The sequence below is a fragment of the Oncorhynchus tshawytscha genome, unplaced genomic scaffold, assembly GCF_018296145.1.
Source record: "Oncorhynchus tshawytscha isolate Ot180627B unplaced genomic scaffold, Otsh_v2.0 Un_contig_1282_pilon_pilon, whole genome shotgun sequence".
NCBI classification, from domain to species: Eukaryota; Metazoa; Chordata; class Actinopteri; order Salmoniformes; family Salmonidae; genus Oncorhynchus; species Oncorhynchus tshawytscha.
This window is the reverse complement of record NW_024609789.1, coordinates 302,501-312,500: the sequence shown is the minus strand read 5'-3', so window position 1 is coordinate 312,500 and position 10,000 is coordinate 302,501. Positions and strand designations below refer to the sequence as shown.

At 43.8% G+C, this 10,000-nt stretch overlaps 1 protein-coding gene across 1 annotated transcript in view; it reads right to left on the bottom strand.

Annotated features, from left to right (window-relative positions):
- LOC121845900 (glutamate receptor ionotropic, NMDA 2A-like) overlaps nt 1–10,000 on the bottom strand; it is a 189,562-nt gene that overhangs the window by 44,752 nt on the left and 134,810 nt on the right. The window lies entirely within an intron of this gene.

Below are 10,000 nucleotides of genomic sequence, written 5' to 3'. Positions count from 1 at the left end.
AGAGCCTGGACCTGCTAGAGCAGTACTGCCAGACCTGGGCCCTGGCAAATAAACACCCACAGCACATGGCCTACAGCAGAGCCTGGAAATATATAGCAGTACTGCCAGACCTGGGCCCTGGCAGTAAACCCCAAAAAGAGACTAAAATAATGATTTTCCAGAGAAGATCCAGATCTCTGGGAATTAGACAAAAGTTCTCAATTGGTACAAAATATATAGAGTACTGCACACACTACAATTACTGAGGTTAAATATATAGAGTACTGCACACACTACAATTACTGAGGTTAAATATATAGAGTACTGCACACACTACAATTACTGAGGTTTAAATATATAGAGTACTGTACACACTACAATTACTGAGGTTTAAATATATAGAGTACTGTACACACTACAATTACTGAGGTTTAAATATATAGAGTACTGTACACACTACAATTACTGAGGTTTAAATATATAGAGTACTGTACACACTACAATTACTGAGGTTTAAATATATAGAGTACTGTACACACTACAATTACTGAGGTTTAAATATATAGAGTACTGTACACACTACAATTACTGAGGTTTAAATATATAGAGTACTGTACACACTACAATTACTGAGGTTAAATATATAGAGTACTGTACACACTACAATTACTGAGGTTAAATATATAGAGTACTGTACACACTACAATTACTGAGGTTTAAATATATAGAGTACTGTACACACTACAATTACTGAGGTTTAAATATATAGAGTACTGTACACACTACAATTACTGTGGTTTAAATATATAGAGTACTGTACACACTACAATTACTGAGGTTAAATATATAGAGTACTGTACACACTACAATTACTGAGGTTTAAATATATAGAGTACTGCACACACTACAATTACTGAGGTTTAAATATATAGAGTACTGTACACACTACAATTACTGAGTACTGTACACACTACAATTACTGAGGTTAAATATATAGAGTACTGCACACACTACAATTACTGAGGTTAAATATATAGAGTACTGTACACACTACAATTACTGAGGTTTAAATATATAGAGTACTGTACACACTACAATTACTGAGGTTAAATATATAGAGTACTGTACACACTACAATTACTGAGGTTAAATATATAGAGTACTGTACACACTACAATTACTGAGGTTTAAATATATAGAGTACTGTACTGTACACACTACAATTACTGAGGTTTAAATATATAGAGTACTGTACACACTACAATTACTGAGGTTTAAATATATAGAGTACTGTACACACTACAATTACTGAGGTTTAAATATATAGAGTACTGTACACACTACAATTACTGAGGTTTAAATATATAGAGTACTGTACACACTACAATTACTGAGGTTTAAATATATAGAGTACTGTACACACTACAATTACTGAGGTTTAAATATATAGAGTACTGTACACACTACAATTACTGTGGTTTAAATATATAGAGTACTGTACACACTACAATTACTGAGGTTTAAATATATAGAGTACTGTACACACTACAATTACTGAGGTTTAAATATATAGAGTACTGTACACACTACAATTACTGAGGTTTAAATATATAGAGTACTGTACACACTACAATTACTGTGGTTTAAATATATAGAGTACTGTACACACTACAATTACTGAGGTTAAATATATAGAGTACTGTACACACTACAATTACTGAGGTTTAAATATATAGAGTACTGCACACACTACAATTACTGAGGTTTAAATATATAGAGTACTGTACACACTACAATTACTGAGGTTTAAATATATAGAGTACTGCACACACTACAATTACTGAGGTTTAAAAATAATCTCAACTGGACACCTTAATGAGGCAGTGAATGAACTGAGAGATAAAGCACGCAGGGCATTCTACGCCATTAAAAAACTAATTCAAATTGAAACACCTATTAAAATGTGGCTAAAACTAATGGAATGTGTCATTGAACCAACTGCACGTTATGGCAGCGAGGTGTGGGGTCCACTTACAAAACAAGATTTCATCAAATGGGACAAACACCCCATTGAAACCCTGCATGCAGAGTTCTGTAAGATTCTCCTACATGTCCAGAGGAAAACTACAAACAATGCATGCAGGGCAGAATTAGGCCAATATCCACTAATAATAAAAACTCAACAAAGAGCGATTAAGTTTTGGAAACATCTACAATACAGTGACCCCCCTCTCATATCATTACCAAGCCCTGCAATGCCAAGAGCTGAGCAAAGAAAAGAGTCCCCTCATCCAGCTGGTCCCAACACACTGGGCTGAGTTCACAAACCTGTTCTACTAACACACTGAAGCCTCAGTCCCCTCATCCAGCTGGTCCTGGGGCTGAGTTCACAAACCTGTTCTACTAACACACTGAAGCCTCAGTCCCCTCATCCAGCTGGTCCTGGGGCTGAGTTCACTAACCTGTTCTACTAACACACTGAAGCCTCAGTCCCCTCATCCAGCTGGTCCTGAGTTCACAAACCTGTTCTACTAACACACTGAAGCCTCAGTCCCCTCATCCAGCTGGTCCTGGGGCTGAGTTCACTAACCTGTTCTACTAACACACTGAAGCCTCAGTCCCCTCATCCAGCTGGTCCACAAACACTGAGTTCACTAACCTGTTCTACTAACACACTGAAGCCTCAGTCCCCTCATCCTGCTGGTCCATGGCTGAGTTCACAAACCTGTTCTACTAACACACTGAAGCCTCAGTCCCCTCATCCAGCTGGTCCTGGGGCTGAGTTCACAAACCTGTTCTACTAACACACTGAAGCCTCAGTCCCCTCATCCAGCTGGTCCTGAGTTCACTAACCTGTTCTACTAACACACTGAAGCCTCAGTCCCCTCATCCAGCTGGTCCTGAGTTCACTAACCTGTTCTACTAACACACTGAAGCCTCAGTCCCCTCATCCAGCTGGTCCTGGGGCTGAGTTCACTAACCTGTTCTACTAACACACTGAAGCCTCAGTCCCCTCATCCAGCTGGTTCTGAGTTCACAAACCTGTTCTACTAACACACTGAAGCCTCATTCCCCTCATCCAGCTGGTCCTGAGTTCACTAACCTGTTCTACTAACACACTGACGCCACAGTCCCCTCATCCAGCTGGTCCTGAGTTCACTAACCTGTTCTACTAACACACTGAAGCCTCAGTCCCCTCATCCAGCTGGTCCTGAGTTCACTAACCTGTTCTACTAACACACTGAAGCCTCAGTCCCCTCATCCAGCTGGTCCTGAGTTCACTAACCTGTTCTACTAACACACTGAAGCCTCAGTCCCCTCATCCAGCTGGTCCTGAGTTCACTAACCTGTTCTACTAACACACTGAAGCCTCAGTCCCCTCATCCAGCTGGTCCTGAGTTCACAAACCTGTTCTATTAACACACTGAAGCCTCAGGACCAGAACATCCACTCAATCAGGATAAACCAAATTACAACACAGTCAAAACAAAACTACATTGCTTATTGGGAAACACAAACACAGAGCAAAATGCAGTGCTATCTGGCCCTAAATCGACAGTACACCATGGCTAAATGTTTGACCATGGTTACTGATCCAAACCTTAGAAAAACCTTGACAAAGTACAGGCTCAGTGAGCACAGCCTTGCCACTGAGAAGGGTAGACAGAGGAAAACCTGGCTCCCTGTTGAGGAAAGGCTGTGCAACCACTGCAGCACAGCAGAACCTGGCTCCCTGTAAATGAGGAAAGGCTGTGCAACCACTGCACCACAGCAGAACCTGGCTCCCTGTGGAGGAAAGGCTGTGCAACCACTGCACCACAGCAGAACCTGAGACGTTGCTGCATTTCCTGACTAAATGTAAAAAAAATATATAAAACAATTAGAGAGTGTAATGTTGTGTAATTTCCCCAAATTTGAAACCCTTATTCAAGGTTTCAAAGACCTCTCTGATGAGGATAGGATAGGCTACCCGTCCTGTTGGGGTTGTTGTTGATGCAAAGAGCTGTGGGTTGTTGTTACCTGCACATGTTCTACTGTATGTTATTGTTATTGTTGAATGTATGGTTATTTTGACACTTGGTTATTGTTGTTACTGTTGTTACTGTTGTTGTTATTGTTGTTGTTACTGTTGTTGTTATTGTTACTGTTGTTACTGTTGTTATTGCTGTTATTGTTGTTACTGTTGTTGTTGCTGTTGTTGTTGTTGTTACTGTTGTTACTGTTGTTATTGTTGTTGTTGTTGTTACTGTTGTTGTTGTTGTTACTGTTGTTACTGTTGTTATTGTTGTTGTTGTTGTTGTTGTTGTTGTTGTTACTGTTGTTACTGTTGTTATTGTTGTTATTGTTGTTACTGTTGTTGCTGTTGTTACTGTTGTTACTGTTGTTACTGTTGTTGTTGTTGTTGTTGTTACTGTTGTTATTATTGTTACTGTTGTTATTGTTGTTACTGTTGTTATTGTTGTTACTGTTGTTACTGTTGTTATTGTTGTTCCCGTTGACAATTTTGATTCTCATGTTTATATTGTAAATATCCAAAATAAGCTTTGGCATTATGGACTTTGTTACATCATGCCAATAAACCAAACTGAATTGAATTGAGAGAGAGAGAGATGAGAGAGAGAGAGACGAGAGAGAGGGAGAGAGAGAGAGAGAGAGAGAGAGAGAGAGAGAGAGAGAGAGAGAGAGAGACAAGAGAGAGAGATAGACAGAGAGAGAGAGAGAAAGAGAGACGAGAGATAGACAGAGAGAGAGAGAGAGAGAGAGAGAGAGGGAGAGAGAGAGAGAGAGAGAGAGAAAGGAGAATGGAGAGACAGAGAGAGAGAATGGAGAGAGATAGACAGAGAGAGAGAGAGAATGAGAATGGACACAGATAGATAGACACAGAGAGAGTCACAGTAAGTTTGGGTTTCTAGCACATTTCCTTATTTCTCATTATTCCCTTGGATCTTCTCTGAGCGGAAAGTCTCACTGTCAACGGGTAGGAGAGGAGGAGGTGGAAGATAAAAGAGGAAAAGGAGAGGAGACGAAAGGGAAAAGGGAGGAGGAGACAAAAGGGAGAGGAGAGGAGGGGGAGGAGTAGAGAGAAGAGGGAGAGGAGAGGGAGAGATGATGAGGAGGAGGAAGATGAAGAGGAGAAGAGATGAAGAGAGGAGGAGGAGGAGAGGAGGAGGAGTGTGGTGTGGCAGAGAGTCAGACGGAGTGAGTTAGCCAAAGTAGAGAGGGAGAGTTAGCCAAACTAGAGACAGATAGTTAGCCAAACTAGAGAGAGAGAGTTAGCCAAACTAGAGACAGATAGTTAGCCAAACTAGAGAGGGAGAGTTAGCCAAACTAGAGAGGGAGAGTTAGCCGAACTAGAGAGAGAGAGTTAGCCGAACTAGAGAGAGAGAGTTAGCCGAACTAGAGAGAGACAGTTAGCCAAACTAGAGAGAGACAGTTAGCCAAACTGTACGCGTAAAAGCCTTGGTTTCATGCATTGCATTGCAATCTACTGCAGAGAGTTCTGTCTACTATCCAGGACTGTACACAAACAATTCAAGCTTCTACTTTTAAAAATCCACCTCTCCAGAAACAAGTCCCTCACCATTGCCACCTGTTATAGACCCCCCTCAGCCCCCAGCTGTGCTCTGGACTCCATGTGTGAATTGATTGCCCCCATCTATCTTCACAGTTTGTTCTGTTAGGTTACCAAACTGGGATATACTTAAAACACCCCGGCCGTCCTACAATCTAAACTAGATGCCCTCAATCTCACACAAATGATCAATAAACCTACCAGGTATAACCCCAAATCTGTAAACACAGGCACCCTCATAGATATCATCCTAATCAACTTGCCCTGCTGTTTTCAACCAAGATCTCAGCGATCACTGCCTCATTGCCTGCATCCGTAATGGGTCAGCGGTCAAACGACCTCTACTCATCACTGTCAAACGCTCCCTGAAACACTTCAGCAAGCAGGCCTTTCTAATCGACCTGGCCGGGGTATCCTGGAAGGATATTGATCTCATCCCGTCAGTAGAGGATGCCTGGTTATTCTTTAAAAGTGCTTTCCTCACCATTTTAAATAGCATGCGCTATTAAAAAAAATTTGAACGAAGAACAGATATAGTTCTTGGTTCACTCCAGACATGACTGCCCTTGACCAGCACAAAAACATCCTGTGGAATTCTGAATTAGCATCGAATAGCTCTGCGAACTTTTCAGGGAAGTTAGGAACCAAAATACACAGGCAGTTAGGAAAGCAAAGGCTAGCTTTATCAAACAGAAATTTGCATCCTGTAGTACAAACTGAAAAAAGGTTCTGGGACACTGTAAAGTCCATGGAGAATAAGAACACCTCCTCCCAGCTGCCCACTGCACTGAGGCTCGGAAACACTGTCACCACCGATAAATCCACAATAATTGAGAATTTCAATAAGCATTTTTCTATGGCTGGCCATGCTTTCCACCTGGCTACTCCTACCCCGGTCAACTGCCCTGTAACCCCCACAGCAACTCGCCTCCCCCATTTCTTCTTCACCCAAATTCAGACAGCTGATGTTCTGAATGAGCTGCAAAATCTGGACCCCTACAAATCAGCCGGGCTAGACAATCTGAGCCCTCTCTTTCTAAAATGATCTGCCGAAATTGTTGCAACCCCTATTACTAGCCTGTTCAACCTCTCTTTCGTATCGTCTGAGATTCAGAAAGATTGGAAAGCTGCCGCGGTCATCCCCCTCTTCAAAGGGGGAGACACTCTAGACCCAAACTGCTACAGACCTATATCTATCTTACCCTGCATCTCTAAGGTCTTCGAAAGCCAAGTTAACAAACAGATCACCAACCATTTTGAATCTCACCGTACCTTCTCCGCTATGCAATCTGGTTTCCGAGCTGGTCATGGGTGCTCTGCCACTTTCAAGGTCCTAAACGATATCTTAACCGCCATCGATAAGAGACATTACTGTGCAGCCGTATTCATCTACCTGGCCAAGGCTTTCACTCTGTCAATCCCCACATTCTTATCACCTTGGTTTTTCTAATGACTGCCTTGCCTGGTTTACCAGGTACTTCTCTGATAGAGTTCAGTGTGTCAAATCGGAGGGCCTGTTGTCCGGGCCTCTGGCAGTCTCTATGGGGGTGCCACAGGGTTCAATTTTCGGGTCGACTCTCTTCTCTGTATACATCAATGATGTCGCTCTTGCTGCTGGTGATTCTCTGATCCACCTCTATGCAGACGACACCATTCTGTATACTTCTGGCCCCTATTTGGACACTGTGCTAACAAACCTCCAGACGAGCTTCAATTCCATAAAACTCTCCTTCCGTGGCCTCCAACTGCTCTTAAATGCAAGTAAAACTAAATGCATGCTATTCAACCGATCACTGCCCGCACCCGCCCGCCCATCCAGCATCACTACTCTGGACAGTTCTGACTTAGAATATGTGGACAACTACAAATACTTAGGTGACTGGTTAGACTGTAAACTCTCCTTCCAGACTCACATTAAGCATCTCCAATCCAAAATTAAATCTAGAATCGGCATTCCTTTTTCGCAACAAAGCCTCCTTCACTCACACCGCCAAACATACCCTCGTAAAAGTGACCATCCTACCGATCCTCGACTTCAGCGATGTCATTTACAAAATAGCCTCTAACACTCTACTCAGCAAATTGGATGCAGTCTATCACAGTGCCATCCATTTAGTCACCAAAGCCCCATATACTACCCACCATCTACAAGTCTATGCTAGGTAAAGCCACGCCCTATCTCAGCTCACTGGTCACCATAGCAGCACCCACTCGTAGCCCGTGCTCCAGCAGATATATCTTACTGGTCACCCTCAAAGCCAATTCCTCATTTGGCCGCTTTTCATTCCAGTTCACTTCTGCCAATGACTGGAACGAACTGCAAAAATCACTGAAGCTAGAGACTAATTTCTCCCTCACTAGCTTTAAGCACCACCTATCAGAGCAGCTCACAGATCACTGCACCTGTATATAGCCCATCTGTAAAATAGCCCATCCAACTACCTCATCCCCATACTGTATTTATTTATCTTACTCCTTTGCTCCTTTATCTTGCTCCAGACTAAATACATTTTTGCCCCACTGTATCTCCCTCACTAGCTTTAAGAACCAGCTGCTCCAGCAGGTATATCTCACATTCGCCAACATGGCCTATTTATTGCCTCTCTTAAATTACTTTATTTTCACACACGGTAAATATATATTTTTTTCTACTGTATTATTGACTGTATGTTTTGTTTATTCCATGTGTAACTCTGTGTTGTTGTTTGTGTCGAACTGCTTTGCAAGGAGAGGAGGAGAGGAGACTTGGCCAGGTCGCAGTTGTAAATGAGAACTTGTTCTCAACTAGCCTACCTGGTTAAATAAAGGTGAAATAAATAAAATAAAAGAGGAGACATGGAGAGGAGGAGAGGAAGGAGGAGAGGAGACATGGAGAGAGTAGAGGAGAGACAAGGAGAGGAGGAGAGGAGACATGGAGAGGAGGAGAGGAAGAGAGGAGAGGAGAGAGGAGAGGAGGAGAGGAAGAGAGGAGAGGAGACACAGAGAGGAGGAGAGGAGACATGGAGAGGAGGAGAGGAAGAGAGGAGAGGAGACACGGAGAGGAGGAGAGGAGAGACAGGAGAGGAGGAGAGGAGACATGGAGAGGAGGAGGAGAGGAAGAGAGGAGAGGAGAGAGGAGACATGGAGAGGAGGAGAGGAGACACGGAGAGGAGACACGGAGAGGATAAGAGGAGAGGAGACATGGAGAGGAGACATGGAGAGGGAGGACAGGAAGAGAGGAGACAGGGAGAGGAGGAGAGGAGAGAGAAAGGGAGGAGAGAGGGAGAGGAGGAGAGAAAGAGTGAAGAGGAGACATGGAGAGGAGACATGGAGAGGAGGACAGGAAGAGAGGAGACAGGGAGAGGAAGAGAGGAGAGAGGAAAGGGAGGAGGAGAGGAAGAGAGGAGACAGGGAGGAGAGGAGGAGAGGAGAGAGAAAGGGAGGAGAGGAGAGAGAAAGAGAGGAGGAGAGGAAGAGAGAGGAGACATGGAGACGAAGTGAGGAGAGCGAAAGGGAGGAGACAGGGAGAGGAGGAGAGAGAAAGGGAGGAGAGAGAAAGGGAGGAGAGAGAGGGAGAGAAAGAGAAAGGAGGAGAAAACGACCATGTGGGTAACATTGGTTGAAGTGATGTTTTGACAGGTCTTTTTTTTAGTGCTGTTTTTAAATAATGAATAGATTGTGAAACAACGACCCAGATTCTAATCCAAAACATGACATCATCGGCAGGGGAACCTGCTGTAGTAAAGAATACTTGTTTGCTACTCAGACAACCAGAACAAGACTAAGGCTGATAGAGGTGGGACCTTCCTCTCTAACACAGGGGTGTGTTGGAGCAGCCATGGGAATCTCCAGTCCTCTGGGGCCTGATTGGCATCACACTTCCCCCTCAGACATGGAGCTGATGCACCTGATTAAACAAACTGCATTCTGACTCAGGGATTATTAGAGTCAGGTGTGTCAACAGGGGCTTGGGGGAAAAAAGTGTGTCACCATTCAGGCCCCAAAGAATTGACCATCCCTGGATTAGAGAGGACTGGGGTTGATCATCCCTGGATTAGAGAGGACTGGGGTTCACCATCCCTGGATTAGAGGACTGGACTGGGGTTAACCATCCCTGGATTAGAGAGGACTGGGGTTGACCATCCCTGGATTAGAGAGGACTGGGGTTGACCATCCCTGGATTAGAGAGGACTGGGGTTGACCATCCCTGGATTAGAGAGGACTGGGGTTGACCATCCCTGGATTAGAGAGGACTGGGGTTGACCATCCCTGGATTAGAGAGGACTGGGGTTGACCATCCCTGGATTAGAGAGGACTGGGGTTGACCATCCCTGGATTAGAGAGGACTGGGGTTGACCATCCCTGGATTAGAGAGGACTCCCTGGGGTTGACCATCCCTGGATTAGAGGGGTTGACCATCCCTGGATTAGAGAGAGAGGATTAGAGAGGACTGGAGTTCACAATCCCTGG